Here is a 21,416-nt window from a genome sequence, read left to right as displayed (position 1 = left end):
GGGAGTTACACTCCGAGAGCATAGCCAGACGCAGGCACTCTCTTCAACATACAGTTATTCGTTTCATAACGATTAACTAAATCATGGGAGTTACACTCCGAGAGCATAGCCAGACGCAGGCACTCTCTTCTACATACAGTTATTCGTTTCATAACGATTAACTAAATCATGGGAGTTACACTCCGAGAGCATAGCCAGACGCAGGCACTCTCTTCAACATACAGTTATTCGTTTCATAACGATTAACTAAATCATGGGAGTTACACTCCGAGAGCATAGCCAGACGCAGGCACTCTCTTCAACATACAGTTATTCGTTTCATAACGATTAACTAAATCATGGGAGTTACACTCCGAGAGCATAGCCAGACGCAGGCACTCTCTTCAACATATAGTTATTCGTTTCATAACGATTAACTAAATCATGGGAGTTACACTCCGAGAGCATAGCCAGACGCAGGCACTCTCTTCAACATACAGTTATTCGTTTCATAACGATTAACTAAATCATGGGAGTTACACTCCGAGAGCATAGCCAGACGCGGGCACTCTCTTCAACATACAGTTATTCGTTTCATAACGATTAACTAAATCATGGGAGTTACACTCCGAGAGCATAGCCAGACGCAGGCACTCTCTTCTACATACAGTTATTCGTTTCATAACGATTAACTAAATCATGGGAGTTACACTCCGAGAGCATAGCCAGACGCAGGCACTCTCTTCAACATACAGTTATTCGTTTCATAACGATTAACTAAATCATGGGAGTTACACTCCGAGAGCATAGCCAGACGCAGGCACTCTCTTCAACATACAGTTATTCGTTTCATAACGATTAACTAAATCATGGGAGTTACACTCCGAGAGCATAGCCAGACGCAGGCACTCTCTTCAACATACAGTTATTCGTTTCATAACGATTAACTAAATCATGGGAGTTACACTCCAAGAGCATACATAGCCAGACGTAGGCACTCTCTTCAACATACAGTTATTCGTTTCATAACGATTAACTAAATCATGGGAGTTACACTCCGAGAGCATACATAGCCAGACGTAGGCACTCTCTTCAACATACAGTTATTCGTTTCATAACGATTAACTAAATCATGGGAGTTACACTCCGAGAGCATACATAGCCAGACGTAGGCACTCTCTTCAACATACAGTTATTCGTTTCATAACGATTAACTAAATCATGGGAGTTACACTCCGAGAGCATAGCCAGACGCAGGCACTCTCTTCAACATACAGTTATTCGTTTCATAACGATTAACTAAATCATGGGAGTTACACTCCGAGAGCATAGCCAGACGCAGGCACTCTCTTCAACATACAGTTATTCGTTTCATAACGATTAACTAAATCATGGGAGTTACACTCCGAGAGCATAGCCAGACGCAGGCACTCTCTTCAACATACAGTTATTCGTTTCATAACGATTAACTAAATCATGGGAGTTACACTCCGAGAGCATAGCCAGACGCAGGCACTCTCTTCAACATACAGTTATTCGTTTCATAACGATTAACTAAATCATGGGAGTTACACTCCGAGAGCATAGCCAGACGCAGGCACTCTCTTCAACATACAGTTATTCGTTTCATAACGATTAACTTAATCATGGGAGTTACACTCCGAGAGCATAGCCAGACGCAGGCACTCTCTTCAACATACAGTTATTCGTTTCATAACGATTAACTAAATCATGGGAGTTACACTCCGAGAGCATAGCCAGACGCAGGCACTCTTTTCTACATACAGTTATTCGTTTCATAACGATTAACTAAATCATGGGAGTTACACTCCGAGAGCATAGCCAGACGCAGGCACTCTCTTCAACATACAGTTATTCGTTTCATAACGATTAACTAAATCATGGGAGTTACACTCCGAGAGCATAGCCAGACGCAGGCACTCTCTTCAACATACAGTTATTCGTTTCATAACGATTAACTAAATCATGGGAGTTACACTCCGAGAGCATAGCCAGACGCAGGCACTCTCTTCAACATACAGTTATTCGTTTCATAACGATTAACTAAATCATGGGAGTTACACTCCAAGAGCATACATAGCCAGACGTAGGCACTCTCTTCAACATACAGTTATTCGTTTCATAACGATTAACTAAATCATGGGAGTTACACTCCGAGAGCATACATAGCCAGACGTAGGCACTCTCTTCAACATACAGTTATTCGTTTCATAACGATTAACTAAATCATGGGAGTTACACTCCGAGAGCATACATAGCCAGACGTAGGCACTCTCTTCAACATACAGTTATTCGTTTCATAACGATTAACTAAATCATGGGAGTTACACTCCGAGAGCATAGCCAGACGCAGGCACTCTCTTCAACATACAGTTATTCGTTTCATAACGATTAACTAAATCATGGGAGTTACACTCCGAGAGCATAGCCAGACGCAGGCACTCTCTTCAACATACAGTTATTCGTTTCATAACGATTAACTAAATCATGGGAGTTACACTCCGAGAGCATAGCCAGACGCAGGCACTCTCTTCAACATACAGTTATTCGTTTCATAACGATTAACTAAATCATGGGAGTTACACTCCGAGAGCATAGCCAGACGCAGGCACTCTCTTCAACATACAGTTATTCGTTTCATAACGATTAACTAAATCATGGGAGTTACACTCCAAGAGCATACATAGCCAGACGTAGGCACTCTCTTCAACATACAGTTATTCGTTTCATAACGATTAACTAAATCATGGGAGTTACACTCCGAGAGTATACATAGCCAGACGTAGGCACTCTCTTCAACATACAGTTATTCGTTTCATAACGATTAACTAAATCATGGGAGTTACACTCCGAGAGCATACATAGCCAGACGTAGGCACTCTCTTCAACATACAGTTATTCGTTTCATAACGATTAACTAAATCATGGGAGTTACACTCCGAGAGCATAGCCAGACGCAGGCACTCTCTTCAACATACAGTTATTCGTTTCATAACGATTAACTAAATCATGGGAGTTACACTCCGAGAGCATAGCCAGACGCAGGCACTCTCTTCAACATACAGTTATTCGTTTCATAACGATTAACTAAATCATGGGAGTTACACTCCGAGAGCATAGCCAGACGCAGGCACTCTCTTCAACATACAGTTATTCGTTTCATAACGATTAACTAAATCATGGGAGTTACACTCCGAGAGCATAGCCAGACGCAGGCACTCTCTTCAACATACAGTTATTCGTTTCATAACGATTAACTAAATCATGGGAGTTACACTCCGAGAGCATAGCCAGACGCAGGCACTCTCTTCAACATACAGTTATTCGTTTCATAACGATTAACTTAATCATGGGAGTTACACTCCGAGAGCATAGCCAGACGCAGGCACTCTCTTCAACATACAGTTATTCGTTTCATAACGATTAACTAAATCATGGGAGTTACACTCCGAGAGCATAGCCAGACGCAGGCACTCTCTTCAACATACAGTTATTCGTTTCATAACGATTAACTAAATCATGGGAGTTACACTCCGAGAGCATAGCCAGACGCAGGCACTCTCTTCAACATACAGTTATTCGTTTCATAACGATTAACTAAATCATGGGAGTTACACTCCGAGAGCATAGCCAGACGCAGGCACTCTCTTCAACATACAGTTATTCGTTTCATAACGATTAACTTAATCATGGGAGTTACACTCCGAGAGCATAGCCAGACGCAGGCACTCTCTTCAACATACAGTTATTCGTTTCATAACGATTAACTAAATCATGGGAGTTACACTCCGAGAGCATACATAGCCAGACGTAGGCACTCTCTTCTACATACAGTTATTCGTTTCATAACGATTAACTAAATCATGGGAGTTACACTCCGAGAGCATAGCCAGACGCAGGCACTCTCTTCAACATACAGTTATTCGTTTCATAACGATTAACTAAATCATGGGAGTTACACTCCGAGAGCATAGCCAGACGCAGGCACTCTCTTCTACATACAGTTATTCGTTTCATAACGATTAACTAAATCATGGGAGTTACACTCCGAGAGCATAGCCAGACGCAGGCACTCTCTTCAACATACAGTTATTCGTTTCATAACGATTAACTAAATCATGGGAGTTACACTCCGAGAGCATAGCCAGACGCAGGCACTCTCTTCTACATACAGTTATTCGTTTCATAACGATTAACTAAATCATGGGAGTTACACTCCGAGAGCATAGCCAGACGCAGGCACTCTCTTCAACATACAGTTATTCGTTTCATAACGATTAACTAAATCATGGGAGTTACACTCCGAGAGCATAGCCAGACGCAGGCACTCTCTTCAACATACAGTTATTCGTTTCATAACGATTAACTAAATCATGGGAGTTACACTCCGAGAGCATAGCCAGACGCAGGCACTCTCTTCAACATACAGTTATTCGTTTCATAACGATTAACTAAATCATGGGAGTTACACTCCGAGAGCATAGCCAGACGCAGGCACTCTCTTCAACATACAGTTATTCGTTTCATAACGATTAACTAAATCATGGGAGTTACACTCCGAGAGCATAGCCAGACGCAGGCACTCTCTTCAACATACAGTTATTCGTTTCATAACGATTAACTAAATCATGGGAGTTACACTCCGAGAGCATAGCCAGACGCAGGCACTCTCTTCTACATACAGTTATTCGTTTCATAACGATTAACTAAATCATGGGAGTTACACTCCGAGAGCATAGCCAGACGCAGGCACTCTCTTCAACATACAGTTATTCGTTTCATAACGATTAACTAAATCATGGGAGTTACACTCCGAGAGCATAGCCAGACGCAGGCACTCTCTTCTACATACAGTTATTCGTTTCATAACGATTAACTAAATCATGGGAGTTACACTCCGAGAGCATAGCCAGACGCAGGCACTCTCTTCAACATACAGTTATTCGTTTCATAACGATTAACTAAATCATGGGAGTTACACTCCGAGAGCATAGCCAGACGCAGGCACTCTCTTCTACATACAGTTATTCGTTTCATAACGATTAACTAAATCATGGGAGTTACACTCCGAGAGCATAGCCAGACGCAGGCACTCTCTTCTACATACAGTTATTCGTTTCATAACGATTAACTAAATCATGGGAGTTACACTCCGAGAGCATAGCCAGACGCAGGCACTCTCTTCAACATACAGTTATTCGTTTCATAACGATTAACTAAATCATGGGAGTTACACTCCGAGAGCATAGCCAGACGCAGGCACTCTCTTCAACATACAGTTATTCGTTTCATAACGATTAACTAAATCATGGGAGTTACACTCCGAGAGCATAGCCAGACGCAGGCACTCTCTTCTACATACAGTTATTCGTTTCATAACGATTAACTAAATCATGGGAGTTACACTCCGAGAGCATAGCCAGACGCAGGCACTCTCTTCAACATACAGTTATTCGTTTCATAACGATTAACTAAATCATGGGAGTTACACTCCGAGAGCATAGCCAGACGCAGGCACTCTCTTCAACATACAGTTATTCGTTTCATAACGATTAACTAAATCATGGGAGTTACACTCCGAGAGCATAGCCAGACGCAGGCACTCTCTTCAACATACAGTTATTCGTTTCATAACGATTAACTAAATCATGGGAGTTACACTCCGAGAGCATAGCCAGACGCAGGCACTCTCTTCAACATACAGTTATTCGTTTCATAACGATTAACTAAATCATGGGAGTTACACTCCGAGAGCATAGCCAGACGCAGGCACTCTCTTCAACATACAGTTATTCGTTTCATAACGATTAACTAAATCATGGGAGTTACACTCCGAGAGCATAGCCAGACGCAGGCACTCTCTTTAACATACAGTTATTCGTTTCATAACGATTAACTAAATCATGGGAGTTACACTCCGAGAGCATAGCCAGACGCAGGCACTCTCTTCTACATACAGTTATTCGTTTCATAACGATTAACTAAATCATGGGAGTTACACTCCGAGAGCATAGCCAGACGCAGGCACTCTCTTCAACATACAGTTATTCGTTTCATAACGATTAACTAAATCATGGGAGTTACACTCCGAGAGCATAGCCAGACGCAGGCACTCTCTTCTACATACAGTTATTCGTTTCATAACGATTAACTAAATCATGGGAGTTACACTCCGAGAGCATAGCCAGACGCAGGCACTCTCTTCAACATACAGTTATTCGTTTCATAACGATTAACTAAATCATGGGAGTTACACTCCGAGAGCATAGCCAGACGCAGGCACTCTCTTCTACATACAGTTATTCGTTTCATAACGATTAACTAAATCATGGGAGTTACACTCCGAGAGCATAGCCAGACGCAGGCACTCTCTTCAACATACAGTTATTCGTTTCATAACGATTAACTAAATCATGGGAGTTACACTCCGAGAGCATAGCCAGACGCAGGCACTCTCTTCAACATACAGTTATTCGTTTCATAACGATTAACTAAATCATGGGAGTTACACTCCGAGAGCATAGCCAGACGCAGGCACTCTCTTCAACATACAGTTATTCGTTTCATAACGATTAACTAAATCATGGGAGTTACACTCCGAGAGCATAGCCAGACGCAGGCACTCTCTTCAACATACAGTTATTCGTTTCATAACGATTAACTAAATCATGGGAGTTACACTCCGAGAGCATAGCCAGACGCAGGCACTCTCTTCAACATACAGTTATTCGTTTCATAACGATTAACTAAATCATGGGAGTTACACTCCGAGAGCATAGCCAGACGCAGGCACTCTCTTCAACATACAGTTATTCGTTTCATAACGATTAACTAAATCATGGGAGTTACACTCCGAGAGCATAGCCAGACGCAGGCACTCTCTTCAACATACAGTTATTCGTTTCATAACGATTAACTAAATCATGGGAGTTACACTCCGAGAGCATAGCCAGACGCAGGCACTCTCTTCAACATACAGTTATTCGTTTCATAACGATTAACTAAATCATGGGAGTTACACTCCGAGAGCATAGCCAGACGCAGGCACTCTCTTCAACATACAGTTATTCGTTTCATAACGATTAACTAAATCATGGGAGTTACACTCCGAGAGCATAGCCAGACGCAGGCACTCTCTTCAACATACAGTTATTCGTTTCATAACGATTAACTAAATCATGGGAGTTACACTCCGAGAGCATAGCCAGACGCAGGCACTCTCTTCAACATACAGTTATTCGTTTCATAACGATTAACTAAATCATGGGAGTTACACTCCGAGAGCATAGCCAGACGCAGGCACTCTCTTCAACATACAGTTATTCGTTTCATAACGATTAACTAAATCATGGGAGTTACACTCCGAGAGCATAGCCAGACGCAGGCACTCTCTTTAACATACAGTTATTCGTTTCATAACGATTAACTAAATCATGGGAGTTACACTCCGAGAGCATAGCCAGACGCAGGCACTCTCTTCAACATACAGTTATTCGTTTCATAACGATTAACTAAATCATGGGAGTTACACTCCGAGAGCATAGCCAGACGCAGGCACTCTCTTCAACATACAGTTATTCGTTTCATAACGATTAACTAAATCATGGGAGTTACACTCCGAGAGCATAGCCAGACGCAGGCACTCTCTTCTACATACAGTTATTCGTTTCATAACGATTAACTAAATCATGGGAGTTACACTCCGAGAGCATAGCCAGACGCAGGCACTCTCTTCAACATACAGTTATTCGTTTCATAACGATTAACTAAATCATGGGAGTTACACTCCGAGAGCATAGCCAGACGCAGGCACTCTCTTCTACATACAGTTATTCGTTTCATAACGATTAACTAAATCATGGGAGTTACACTCCGAGAGCATAGCCAGACGCAGGCACTCTCTTCAACATACAGATATTCGTTTCATAACGATTAACTAAATCATGGGAGTTACACTCCGAGAGCATAGCCAGACGCAGGCACTCTCTTCAACATACAGTTATTCGTTTCATAACGATTAACTAAATCATGGGAGTTACACTCCGAGAGCATAGCCAGACGCAGGCACTCTCTTCAACATACAGTTATTCGTTTCATAACGATTAACTAAATCATGGGAGTTACACTCCGAGAGCATAGCCAGACGCAGGCACTCTCTTCAACATACAGTTATTCGTTTCATAACGATTAACTAAATCATGGGAGTTACACTCCGAGAGCATAGCCAGACGCAGGCACTCTCTTCAACATACAGTTATTCGTTTCATAACGATTAACTAAATCATGGGAGTTACACTCCGAGAGCATAGCCAGACGCAGGCACTCTCTTCAACATACAGTTATTCGTTTCATAACGATTAACTAAATCATGGGAGTTACACTCCGAGAGCATAGCCAGACGCAGGCACTCTCTTCAACATACAGTTATTCGTTTCATAACGATTAACTAAATCATGGGAGTTACACTCCGAGAGCATAGCCAGACGCAGGCACTCTCTTCAACATACAGTTATTCGTTTCATAACGATTAACTAAATCATGGGAGTTACACTCCGAGAGCATAGCCAGACGCAGGCACTCTCTTCAACATACAGTTATTCGTTTCATAACGATTAACTAAATCATGGGAGTTACACTCCGAGAGCATAGCCAGACGCAGGCACTCTCTTCAACATACAGTTATTCGTTTCATAACGATTAACTAAATCATGGGAGTTACACTCCGAGAGCATAGCCAGACGCAGGCACTCTCTTCAACATACAGTTATTCGTTTCATAACGATTAACTAAATCATGGGAGTTACACTCCGAGAGCATAGCCAGACGCAGGCACTCTCTTCAACATACAGTTATTCGTTTCATAACGATTAACTAAATCATGGGAGTTACACTCCGAGAGCATAGCCAGACGCAGGCACTCTCTTCAACATACAGTTATTCGTTTCATAACGATTAACTAAATCATGGGAGTTACACTCCGAGAGCATAGCCAGACGCAGGCACTCTCTTCAACATACAGTTATTCGTTTCATAACGATTAACTAAATCATGGGAGTTACACTCCGAGAGCATAGCCAGACGCAGGCACTCTCTTCAACATACAGTTATTCGTTTCATAACGATTAACTAAATCATGGGACTTACACTCCGAGAGCATAGCCAGACGCAGGCACTCTCTTCAACATACAGTTATTCGTTTCATAACGATTAACTAAATCATGGGAGTTACACTCCGAGAGCATAGCCAGACGCAGGCACTCTCTTCTACATACAGTTATTCGTTTCATAACGATTAACTAAATCATGGGAGTTACACTCCGAGAGCATAGCCAGACGCAGGCACTCTCTTCAACATACAGTTATTCGTTTCATAACGATTAACTAAATCATGGGAGTTACACTCCGAGAGCATAGCCAGACGCAGGCACTCTCTTCAACATACAGTTATTCGTTTCATAACGATTAACTAAATCATGGGAGTTACACTCCGAGAGCATAGCCAGACGCAGGCACTCTCTTCAACATACAGTTATTCGTTTCATAACGATTAACTAAATCATGGGAGTTACACTCCGAGAGCATAGCCAGACGCAGGCACTCTCTTCAACATACAGTTATTCGTTTCATAACGATTAACTAAATCATGGGAGTTACACTCCGAGAGCATAGCCAGACGCAGGCACTCTCTTCTACATACAGTTATTCGTTTCATAACGATTAACTAAATCATGGGAGTTACACTCCGAGAGCATAGCCAGACGCAGGCACTCTCTTCAACATACAGTTATTCGTTTCATAACGATTAACTAAATCATGGGAGTTACACTCCGAGAGCATAGCCAGACGCAGGCACTCTCTTCAACATACAGTTATTCGTTTCATAACGATTAACTAAATCATGGGAGTTACACTCCGAGAGCATAGCCAGACGCAGGCACTCTCTTCAACATACAGTTATTCGTTTCATAACGATTAACTAAATCATGGGAGTTACACTCCGAGAGCATAGCCAGACGCAGGCACTCTCTTCAACATACAGTTATTCGTTTCATAACGATTAACTAAATCATGGGAGTTACACTCCGAGAGCATAGCCAGACGCAGGCACTCTCTTCTACATACAGTTATTCGTTTCATAACGATTAACTAAATCATGGGAGTTACACTCCGAGAGCATAGCCAGACGCAGGCACTCTCTTCAACATACAGTTATTCGTTTCATAACGATTAACTAAATCATGGGAGTTACACTCCGAGAGCATAGCCAGACGCAGGCACTCTCTTCTACATACAGTTATTCGTTTCATAACGATTAACTAAATCATGGGAGTTACACTCCGAGAGCATAGCCAGACGCAGGCACTCTCTTCTACATACAGTTATTCGTTTCATAACGATTAACTAAATCATGGGAGTTACACTCCGAGAGCATAGCCAGACGCAGGCACTCTCTTCTACATACAGTTATTCGTTTCATAACGATTAACTAAATCATGGGAGTTACACTCCGAGAGCATAGCCAGACGCAGGCACTCTCTTCAACATACAGTTATTCGTTTCATAACGATTAACTAAATCATGGTAGTTACACTCCGAGAGCATAGCCAGACGCAGGCACTCTCTTCTACATACAGTTATTCGTTTCATAACGATTAACTAAATCATGGGAGTTACACTCCGAGAGCATAGCCAGACGCAGGCACTCTCTTCTACATACAGTTATTCGTTTCATAACGATTAACTAAATCATGGGAGTTACACTCCGAGAGCATAGCCAGACGCAGGCACTCTCTTCAACATACAGTTATTCGTTTCATAACGATTAACTAAATCATGGGAGTTACACTCCGAGAGCATAGCCAGACGCAGGCACTCTCTTCTACATACAGTTATTCGTTTCATAACGATTAACTAAATCATGGGAGTTACACTCCGAGAGCATAGCCAGACGCAGGCACTCTCTTCAACATACAGTTATTCGTTTCATAACGATTAACTAAATCATGGGAGTTACACTCCGAGAGCATAGCCAGACGCAGGCACTCTCTTCTACATACAGTTATTCGTTTCATAACGATTAACTAAATCATGGGAGTTACACTCCGAGAGCATAGCCAGACGCAGGCACTCTCTTCAACATACAGTAATTCGTTTCATAACGATTAACTAAATCATGGGAGTTACACTCCGAGAGCATAGCCAGACGCAGGCACTCTCTTCAACATACAGTTATTCGTTTCATAACGATTAACTAAATCATGGGAGTTACACTCCGAGAGCATAGCCAGACGCAGGCACTCTCTTCAACATACAGTTATTCGTTTCATAACGATTAACTAAATCATGGGAGTTACACTCCGAGAGCATAGCCAGACGCAGGCACTCTCTTCTACATACAGTTATTCGTTTCATAACGATTAACTAAATCATGGGAGTTACACTCCGAGAGCATAGCCAGACGCAGGCACTCTCTTCTACATACAGTTATTCGTTTCATAACGATTAACTAAATCATGGGAGTTACACTCCGAGAGCATAGCCAGACGCAGGCACTCTCTTCTACATACAGTTATTCGTTTCATAACGATTAACTAAATCATGGGAGTTACACTCCGAGAGCATAGCCAGACGCAGGCACTCTCTTCTACATACAGTTATTCGTTTCATAACGATTAACTTAATCATGGGAGTTACACCCCGAGAGCATAGCCAGACGCAGGCACTCTCTTCAACATACAGTTATTCGTTTCATAACGATTAACTAAATCATGGGAGTTACACTCCGAGAGCATAGCCAGACGCAGGCACTCTCTTCAACATACAGTTATTCGTTTCATAACGATTAACTAAATCATGGGAGTTACACTCCGAGAGCATAGCCAGACGCAGGCACTCTCTGCTATATACAGTTATTCGTTTCATAACGATTAACTAAATCATGGGAGTTACACTCCGAGAGCATAGCCAGACGCAGGCACTCTCTTCAACATACAGTTATTCGTTTCATAACGATTAACTAAATCATGGGAGTTACACTCCGAGAGCATACATAGCCAGACGTAGGCACTCTCTTCTACATACAGTTATTCGTTTCATAACGATTAACTAAATCATGGGAGTTACACTCCGAGAGCATAGCCAGACGCAGGCACTCTCTTCTACATACAGTTATTCGTTTCATAACGATTAACTAAATCATGGGAGTTACACTCCGAGAGCATAGCCAGACGCAGGCACTCTCTTCTACATACAGTTATTCGTTTCATAACGATTAACTAAATCATGGGAGTTACACTCCGAGAGCATACATAGCTAGACGTAGGCACTCTCTTCTACATACAGTTATTCGTTTCATAACGATTAACTAAATCATGGGAGTTACACTCCGAGAGCATAGCCAGACGCAGGCACTCTCTTCTACATACAGTTATTCGTTTCATAACGATTAACTAAATCATGGGAGTTACACTCCGAGAGCATAGCCAGACGCAGGCACTCTCTTCTACATACAGTTATTCGTTTCATAACGATTAACTAAATCATGGGAGTTACACTCCGAGAGCATAGCCAGACGCAGGCACTCTCTTCTACATACAGTTATTCGTTTCATAACGATTAACTAAATCATGGGAGTTACACTCCGAGAGCATAGCCAGACGCAGGCACTCTCTTCTACATACAGTTATTCGTTTCATAACGATTAACTAAATCATGGGAGTTACACTCCGAGAGCAGCTAGACGTAGGCACTCTCTTCTACATACAGTTATTCGTTTCATAACGATTAACTAAATCATGGGAGTTACACTCCGAGAGCATAGCCAGACGCAGGCACTCTCTTCTACATACAGTTATTCGTTTCATAACGATTAACTAAATCATGGGAGTTACACTCCGAGAGCATAGCCAGACGCAGGCACTCTCTTCTACATACAGTTATTCGTTTCATAACGATTAACTAAATCATGGGAGTTACACTCCGAGAGCATAGCCAGACGCAGGCACTCTCTTCTACATACAGTTATTCGTTTCATAACGATTAACTAAATCATGGGAGTTACACTCCGAGAGCATAGCCAGACGCAGGCACTCTCTTCTACATACAGTTATTCGTTTCATAACGATTAACTAAATCATGGGAGTTACACTCCGAGAGCATAGCCAGACGCAGGCACTCTCTTCTACATACAGTTATTCGTTTCATAACGATTAACTAAATCATGGGAGTTACACTCCGAGAGCATACATAGCTAGACGTAGGCACTCTCTTCTACATACAGTTATTCGTTTCATAACGATTAACTAAATCATGGGAGTTACACTCCGAGAGCATAGCCAGACGCAGGCACTCTCTTCTACATACAGTTATTCGTTTCATAACGATTAACTAAATCATGGGAGTTACACTCCGAGAGCATAGCCAGACGCAGGCACTCTCTTCTACATACAGTTATTCGTTTCATAACGATTAACTAAATCATGGGAGTTACACTCCGAGAGCATAGCCAGACGCAGGCACTCTCTTCTACATACAGTTATTCGTTTCATAACGATTAACTAAATCATGGGAGTTACACTCCGAGAGCATAGCCAGACGCAGGCACTCTCTTCTACATACAGTTATTCGTTTCATAACGATTAACTAAATCATGGGAGTTACACTCCGAGAGCATAGCCAGACGCAGGCACTCTCTTCTACATACAGTTATTCGTTTCATAACGATTAACTAAATCATGGGAGTTACACTCCGAGAGCATAGCCAGACGCAGGCACTCTCTTCTACATACAGTTATTCGTTTCATAACGATTAACTAAATCATGGGAGTTACACTCCGAGAGCATAGCCAGACGCAGGCACTCTCTTCTACATACAGTTATTCGTTTCATAACGATTAACTAAATCATGGGAGTTACACTCCGAGAGCATAGCCAGACGCAGGCACTCTCTTCTACATACAGTTATTCGTTTCATAACGATTAACTAAATCATGGGAGTTACACTCCGAGAGCATAGCCAGACGCAGGCACTCTCTTCTACATACAGTTATTCGTTTCATAACGATTAACTAAATCATGGGAGTTACACTCCGAGAGCATAGCCAGACGCAGGCACTCTCTTCTACATACAGTTATTCGTTTCATAACGATTAACTAAATCATGGGAGTTACACTCCGAGAGCATAGCCAGACGCAGGCACTCTCTTCTACATACAGTTATTCGTTTCATAACGATTAACTAAATCATGGGAGTTACACTCCGAGAGCATAGCCAGACGCAGGCACTCTCTTCTACATACAGTTATTCGTTTCATAACGATTAACTAAATCATGGGAGTTACACTCCGAGAGCATACATAGCTAGACGTAGGCACTCTCTTCTACATACAGTTATTCGTTTCATAACGATTAACTAAATCATGGGAGTTACACTCCGAGAGCATAGCCAGACGCAGGCACTCTCTTCTACATACAGTTATTCGTTTCATAACGATTAACTAAATCATGGGAGTTACACTCCGAGAGCATAGCCAGACGCAGGCACTCTCTTCTACATACAGTTATTCGTTTCATAACGATTAACTAAATCATGGGAGTTACACTCCGAGAGCATAGCCAGACGCAGGCACTCTCTTCTACATACAGTTATTCGTTTCATAACGATTAACTAAATCATGGGAGTTACACTCCGAGAGCATAGCCAGACGCAGGCACTCTCTTCTACATACAGTTATTCGTTTCATAACGATTAACTAAATCATGGGAGTTACACTCCGAGAGCATAGCCAGACGCAGGCACTCTCTTCTACATACAGTTATTCGTTTCATAACGATTAACTAAATCATGGGAGTTACACTCCGAGAGCATAGCCAGACGCAGGCACTCTCTTCTACATACAGTTATTCGTTTCATAACGATTAACTAAATCATGGGAGTTACACTCCGAGAGCATAGCCAGACGCAGGCACTCTCTTCTACATACAGTTATTCGTTTCATAACGATTAACTAAATCATGGGAGTTACACTCCGAGAGCATAGCCAGACGCAGGCACTCTCTTCTACATACAGTTATTCGTTTCATAACGATTAACTAAATCATGGGAGTTACACTCCGAGAGCATAGCCAGACGCAGGCACTCTCTTCTACATACAGTTATTCGTTTCATAACGATTAACTAAATCATGGGAGTTACACTCCGAGAGCATAGCCAGACGCAGGCACTCTCTTCTACATACAGTTATTCGTTTCATAACGATTAACTAAATCATGGGAGTTACACTCCGAGAGCATAGCCAGACGCAGGCACTCTCTTCTACATACAGTTATTCGTTTCATAACGATTAACTAAATCATGGGAGTTACACTCCGAGAGCATAGCCAGACGCAGGCACTCTCTTCTACATACAGTTATTCGTTTCATAACGATTAACTAAATCATGGGAGTTACACTCCGAGAGCATACATAGCTAGACGTAGGCACTCTCTTCTACATACAGTTATTCGTTTCATAACGATTAACTAAATCATGGGAGTTACACTCCGAGAGCATAGCCAGACGCAGGCACTCTCTTCTACATACAGTTATTCGTTTCATAACGATTAACTAAATCATGGGAGTTACACTCTGAGAGCATAGCCAGACGCAGGCACTCTCTTCTACATACAGTTATTCGTTTCATAACGATTAACTAAATCATGGGAGTTACACTCCGAGAGCATAGCCAGACGCAGGCACTCTCTTCTACATACAGTTATTCGTTTCATAACGATTAACTAAATCATGGGAGTTACACTCCGAGAGCATAGCCAGACGCAGGCACTCTCTTCTACATACAGTTATTCGTTTCATAACGATTAACTTAATCATGGGAGTTACACTCCGAGAGCATAGCCAGACGCAGGCACTCTCTTCTTCATACAGTTATTCGTTTCATAACGATTAACTAAATCATGGGAGTTACACTCCGAGAGCATAGCCAGACGCAGGCACTCTCTTCTTCATACAGTTATTCGTTTCATAACGATTAACTAAATCATGGGAGTTACACTCCGAGAGCATAGCCAGACGCAGGCACTCTCTTCTTCATACAGTTATTCGTTTCATAACGATTAACTAAATCATGGGAGTTACACTCCGAGAGCATAGCCAGACGCAGGCACTCTCTTCAACATACAGTTATTCGTTTCATAACGATTAACTAAATCATGGGAGTTACACTCCGAGAGCATAGCCAGACGTAGGCACTCTCTTCTACATACAGTTATTCGTTTCATAACGATTAACTTAATCATGGGAGTTACACCCCGAGAGCATAGCCAGACGTAGGCGTAGCTGAGTCGGCGATGCCACTTAATATCCCTGGGAGGTTGGAGGTTCCATCTGGCTGTTACAGGGATATTCAGTTGCGCAGCTAGGTTTAGTGTCTTCGAAGAATAATAATTTCAGCGTATTAAAAACGCTGCTACTAATTGCCTAAGCTAGTTTTTAATTGGACCGACGTGGGGTTTGGATCACATCCACAATTACAGATGTCAAGTATTATTATAATAAGTGTTTATACCTCTTTCCTGTCGGTCGAATCTCCGTTCAGTCGAAAAGCTTGTCCAGCGACAGTTGTTCCAGGGGCGTCTTGTCATCATTCATCTGAAGGAAAATAAATTATATAATTACTAGCTGCCATAGAATGTGGTTTTAGATTTGAATTTGATTTACACTTCGGTCTAAGTAACACGTGGTTGGCTAACACCAAAAATTAAAAAAGTTCATACTTTAGCCTCAATAACACGTGGTAATCATGATATTGAATTGTAGCTTATATGACACGTTTGTCGGTTTACCATAGCAGTGCCATCTATTGATCACTTACTCAATTCAGTCGAATAATTCGAATAATTGTGACTGTCAATTAATTATAGACAAATAATTTGCAATAAAATAAAATTGCGACTATAATTAAAGATCTAAGCTACCCTATCTCTTGAGTTGGACCAGACCGCTCACGGTGTGCCAATTTAATTTAAAATCGGTTAAGTAGTTTAGGAGGCCATCGCGGACGGAAGTACTTTTCAATAAAATTTTGAAACTTACTTTGGCAAATATTCCAACTGCAACCGAATGGCTTAAAATTTGATCTGCTAGGCGCTCTTTGATTTTCTGTTTGCCATTCTGTACTGGTTGTAAGTGGTGCTGGGTTAAAGCTGGAGCAAACACGGTTGGGATTCTCGCGATCTTTATTATAAAACTCCTCTATGTGGCTCCACTTTACTGTACCTGCAATGGAAGGTTATGATCTTATTCTCAAAACAATTTTAACCAATCACAGGTCAAGCGGCAATAAGAAAATAAATATGGTACAGCAGAGGTACATCAATTATTAGTTATTTTAATTAGGCAATAAGGCAATACTAACAACTACTTGATGCAGGGAAATAATTGCCAAAGGCCACTAGCGGATAAATAAGTCAATGGATGGTCATGGTTCAATGGATAAATAAGTCATAAAAAAGTTTTAATATCTTTCCGCTGTTCAATTAATTAAATTATTATACCAACCTATGTTTAGTTTTCTGTTTATTTGTATATCTAGTGTAATGGGCCTTAGCATTGAGTTTTACGTTATATGTCAGATTTTTTCTTATTGACATTTCATCAAAAGCCATTTTACATAAATTATCATTGACATCTTGGTCTTTTGTGATTTCTTTTACTGTCTGTATTACTGGGCTGTTGATTCCACATACCATTGGAATTTTGTTCAATAATGCCTTGAGAGAGCTGACAAAATAACCTAGTATTGTCTTTGGTTAACATAGCTTTTACACATTGAAAGAAACCAATTTTTTATACCGGATTAAAACTATTTGTATTATTATAAACTTATAATTATGTATAATAATCCAGTTAAAAAAATATTTTCTTTCAAAATAACCTAATCAATAATATAAAACAAAAGTTTGATTTCTTATAGATGCTCAAGACGTTCACTTTATCATCCAGTGTCCATCTCATTCCAGTTAATTTTCTTATAAAGTTTTTCAGTTGGCTTTGTAATAGTAAAGAAAATGAATTATTTAATGTGCTTTTTAATATTTCATTGCTAGGTTCGTTTGATGTTAGTACACTTAATATAGATCTTTTGGAGTTTTTATCACCTTGAAACTTTTTTCAGAGCCTCACTATTTCAGATAGATTTTTTCTGCATCTCTTAGACAGCGTTTGCTTTTGAGGTGTAAGTTCACTGAACTTTTTCACGTCCAAGTCCTACAAAATACCTTTGCTAGTTGATGGTTCCTGGAAAATATACAAAAATAATTGAATAAAAAATTCGAAAAAGATAACAAATCCAATAAGTGGATGGAGAAAATAGAAAACTTTTAATCATCCATATATCACCTAGATGTGTGTCAGAAATGTACTGCCTACCTCTATGTAAAAAAGCATGACTATAAAAATTTGTCTATTTGACTTAGGTAGAATATGAATGTAAATACTCACTTGGATGTCATAACTTGCTCTATATGGACTACAATGTTTGTTTTTTTAATTGGTCTTATCTAACTTGTTAAGTCTTTTCCTATCGCTGCTGGTAAATGAAGTTTCATTCAAATGATTTTCACATAGTATCCTATGCTGGGCATTCACTGTTTTTAATGATTCAATGGATGTCCCATCACCATTAGGAAAACAATTTAGCCCAAACTTTAACACTAAAAATAAAGTTTTCATTAGACATAGTTAATAGTGAAGCTGTTTTGGATTATCTTTCCAATATGGACCGTCGATTTAAATGCCCATTTTTTTGTAGATAGTACTCACTAAAAGAAAGAGTTTTGCAAAGATTTAGGTTGCGCAAACTTACGGTTCATGAGATACATTTATTAAAACTTTTCACACAAATTGGTAAGTAACAACACGCAATTACAAAATATATTTGACAAATAATTGATGTCAAACGTCAATCACTTAGTGTAGGGTTCCGAAAATTTTCAAAGTATCGATACTACTCTGGTATCGACATTAAACTTTCTAATATGGATCATCGGTTTAAATGCCCATATTTGTTTTGTAGATAGTACAAAAGTTATTGAAAATATCGATACTACTCGGGTATCGATACTTTTTGGTGATCACTAAATTTGTTTTTAAGCCATTCATTTTGTTTAATGGCGTCCAGTCATCGTTTGTCACCCTTGCAGTAGAAATCGTTTTACGTACTCCTATAAACTTACAACGTTTGACTACCATGGCGTCTCCGAAGCCCATTGTTTGAAGAGTTAAGTGAAGTGCAAGTGTTGGACTCAAATTAGCCGCTTGTCACGGCCTCCTCTTCTGCGCCGATCCTTGACGAACCGGTTGCTGGTCCTAGTGGGCTGACTAGTCCTGGCGAGGAATTTGCTGCGATGCCCAGACTTACTAGGTCATCTGGCAGAAGGCTTAATCCTTACTCGGATGAGTTAAAGTAAGTTTTGATTTATGTTATTTCAGGTCAGGTTATAAAATAATAAATCATTAGTAAAAAAAAAAAAAAATTGCTTACTGGAATTTTGAAAAAGTTGGATTGCATAAGGTCTGTTGTGGATTTTAAAATGAAATTTATAGCTGAAAATATTTTTTTCATTGTTTGTAACTTTCTGTATTATCTAATTCTGTATTATCCTGTACTTTTTTAATATCAAAAAAGTACCCAAAACCGAATCAGAGCACCCCACTATCCACATGGTCTTGTCTGCCCTACCCCTAGAGTATATATAAAAGCTCCGAAGTAGCCGTCAACCCCCTCCCCGCCCCTCTAAAACCTCAAATATCGACGGTCCATATTGGAAAGATTAACCGATCTACTTACTTCAGAGGCCCATTCTCGGACGGAAGAGGGAACCTATGCAAGGATAAGGAAGAATCTTCTTTTGATGGTATACCGCATTTTGAGTATTTTCCCTACCATGTTTTGGCAAAGTACAACACAAAATCGTCAATATGACTTACCTGTAAGTGAAGTTTTATTATACATTGAGCTTTGAGACTTTAATACTACCCTCAGTTTTCATTTGATTGAAATTGTAACTACACGTGTGTAAATCCAGTTGTAATGTATCCTCGAACGAAGGCGTACATAACCAAAAGCGTCGCGTAACAGGTAACGCACGGCCGCCGCCCTAACGACCACTTGTCGCTGGTTCAGACAATGAACTGCTGCAGGTATCGGGAGAAGATCCATCAAAGTCTAATACTCCAGGTGAAGACATACAGTTTGATCTTGCAGTAAGCTTACACTTTACAACTTTTATCTAAGTATTCTAATCAATGCACCCAATTTGAACCCAGAGGAAAAGACCGCAATCTCAAACAGGATTAATATAGGACGCAGGTTTCAAATGAAACCAAATGCTACAGCTACTTCTTGTTTAGCAGAGGCCACTCACAGTGTTCTTGTCTGCGGAAACAAGAAATATGTACCTATTAAAATTACTTATGGATACGGATTCCAATGTGACACACAATACCAAGACTCAGTCACACGACACAACTTTATTCTATATAGCCTTAAAAGATCTAAAAGAACAACTTCAAGGAACATAGGTATACAAGTACCTATTCAGTAAGCGATTAGTTGACTACAAGCTCGCATCAAAATCAGAAAAGGACAAAGAAGGTCAAAAAGAATTTAATCATAGGCAAAAGGGGAATCCAGGATGAAGGAGCTTGCTCACAGCCTACTATAGGCAGTCGCGTCCAGCGCCGCGCGCGCCACCCTCGCGCTCACTGGTAGTTTATCAAAGAATGTTATTCACTTATTACTTGTGATACAACTCTATTATCGTGGATAAAAGGTTATAAAATACCTTTTTCTTGGTCAGCGATGTTCCTAAAAGTAAACTATATTCAGAGACTGAACAAAGCAAATTCGAACAATCTATAAATTACAACAAAAACACTCCCGCACAAGGCGTTAACCGACAGATAACCGTTTTGGCACCGTTAGGTGGCTATCTGAGGGCCGCAGGTAAACCCGCGTTCATAAATTGAAGCGAAGCGACCAATGAGAGGGCGGCAGGCAGCAAGGCAGCGATCGGACTGACCAATGAGAGGGCAGCAGGCAGCAAGGCAGCGGTCGGACAGCGCGTGCGCACTGGCAAGCGGCGATGACTCACACGGAGCGAGCGAGATGGCACTACAGCACTGATGACTGGAGCAGACATCCGCACGGGTCGGCGGTCGGAAGCGAAAGTGGCCCCTGCGCATGTGTCACAACCTCTTTTATAATCACAACTCCTCCTCCGACTCGACCATCCCACTTCGGGAAAATGGTCGAGTCAATTCGTAACAACTCGTAAACAACCGAACGAGTCAAATGAGTAACTATTGCACATGCGCACTTGTAGCAAGATTCTTAAGAATATGTTTCATAAAAATAATA

At 40.9% G+C, this 21,416-nt stretch overlaps 2 long non-coding RNA genes across 2 annotated transcripts; one reads left to right on the top strand and one right to left on the bottom strand.

The window, feature by feature from the left end:
* Positions 1 to 16,390: 16,390 nt before the first annotated feature.
* Positions 16,391 to 18,542, bottom strand: LOC123719456. The gene is made up of 4 exons (XR_006755516.1): positions 18,497 to 18,542; positions 18,154 to 18,292; positions 17,090 to 17,272; positions 16,391 to 16,645 (listed from the first exon to the last, which is right to left on the bottom strand). It is a non-coding gene; the product is annotated as an uncharacterized LOC123719456 (long non-coding RNA).
* A 435-nt stretch (positions 18,543 to 18,977) lies between these two features.
* LOC123719457 lies at positions 18,978 to 20,732 on the top strand. The gene is made up of 3 exons (XR_006755517.1): positions 18,978 to 19,460; positions 19,850 to 19,986; positions 20,136 to 20,732. It is a non-coding gene; the product is annotated as an uncharacterized LOC123719457 (long non-coding RNA).
* The last annotated feature ends 684 nt before the right edge of the window (positions 20,733 to 21,416 follow it).

Source organism: Pieris brassicae, unplaced genomic scaffold (assembly GCF_905147105.1).
Source record: "Pieris brassicae unplaced genomic scaffold, ilPieBrab1.1, whole genome shotgun sequence".
Taxonomy (NCBI): domain Eukaryota; kingdom Metazoa; phylum Arthropoda; class Insecta; order Lepidoptera; family Pieridae; genus Pieris; species Pieris brassicae.
The sequence above is the reverse complement of the archived record's forward strand: the minus strand, read 5'-3'. Positions and strand labels throughout refer to the sequence as shown.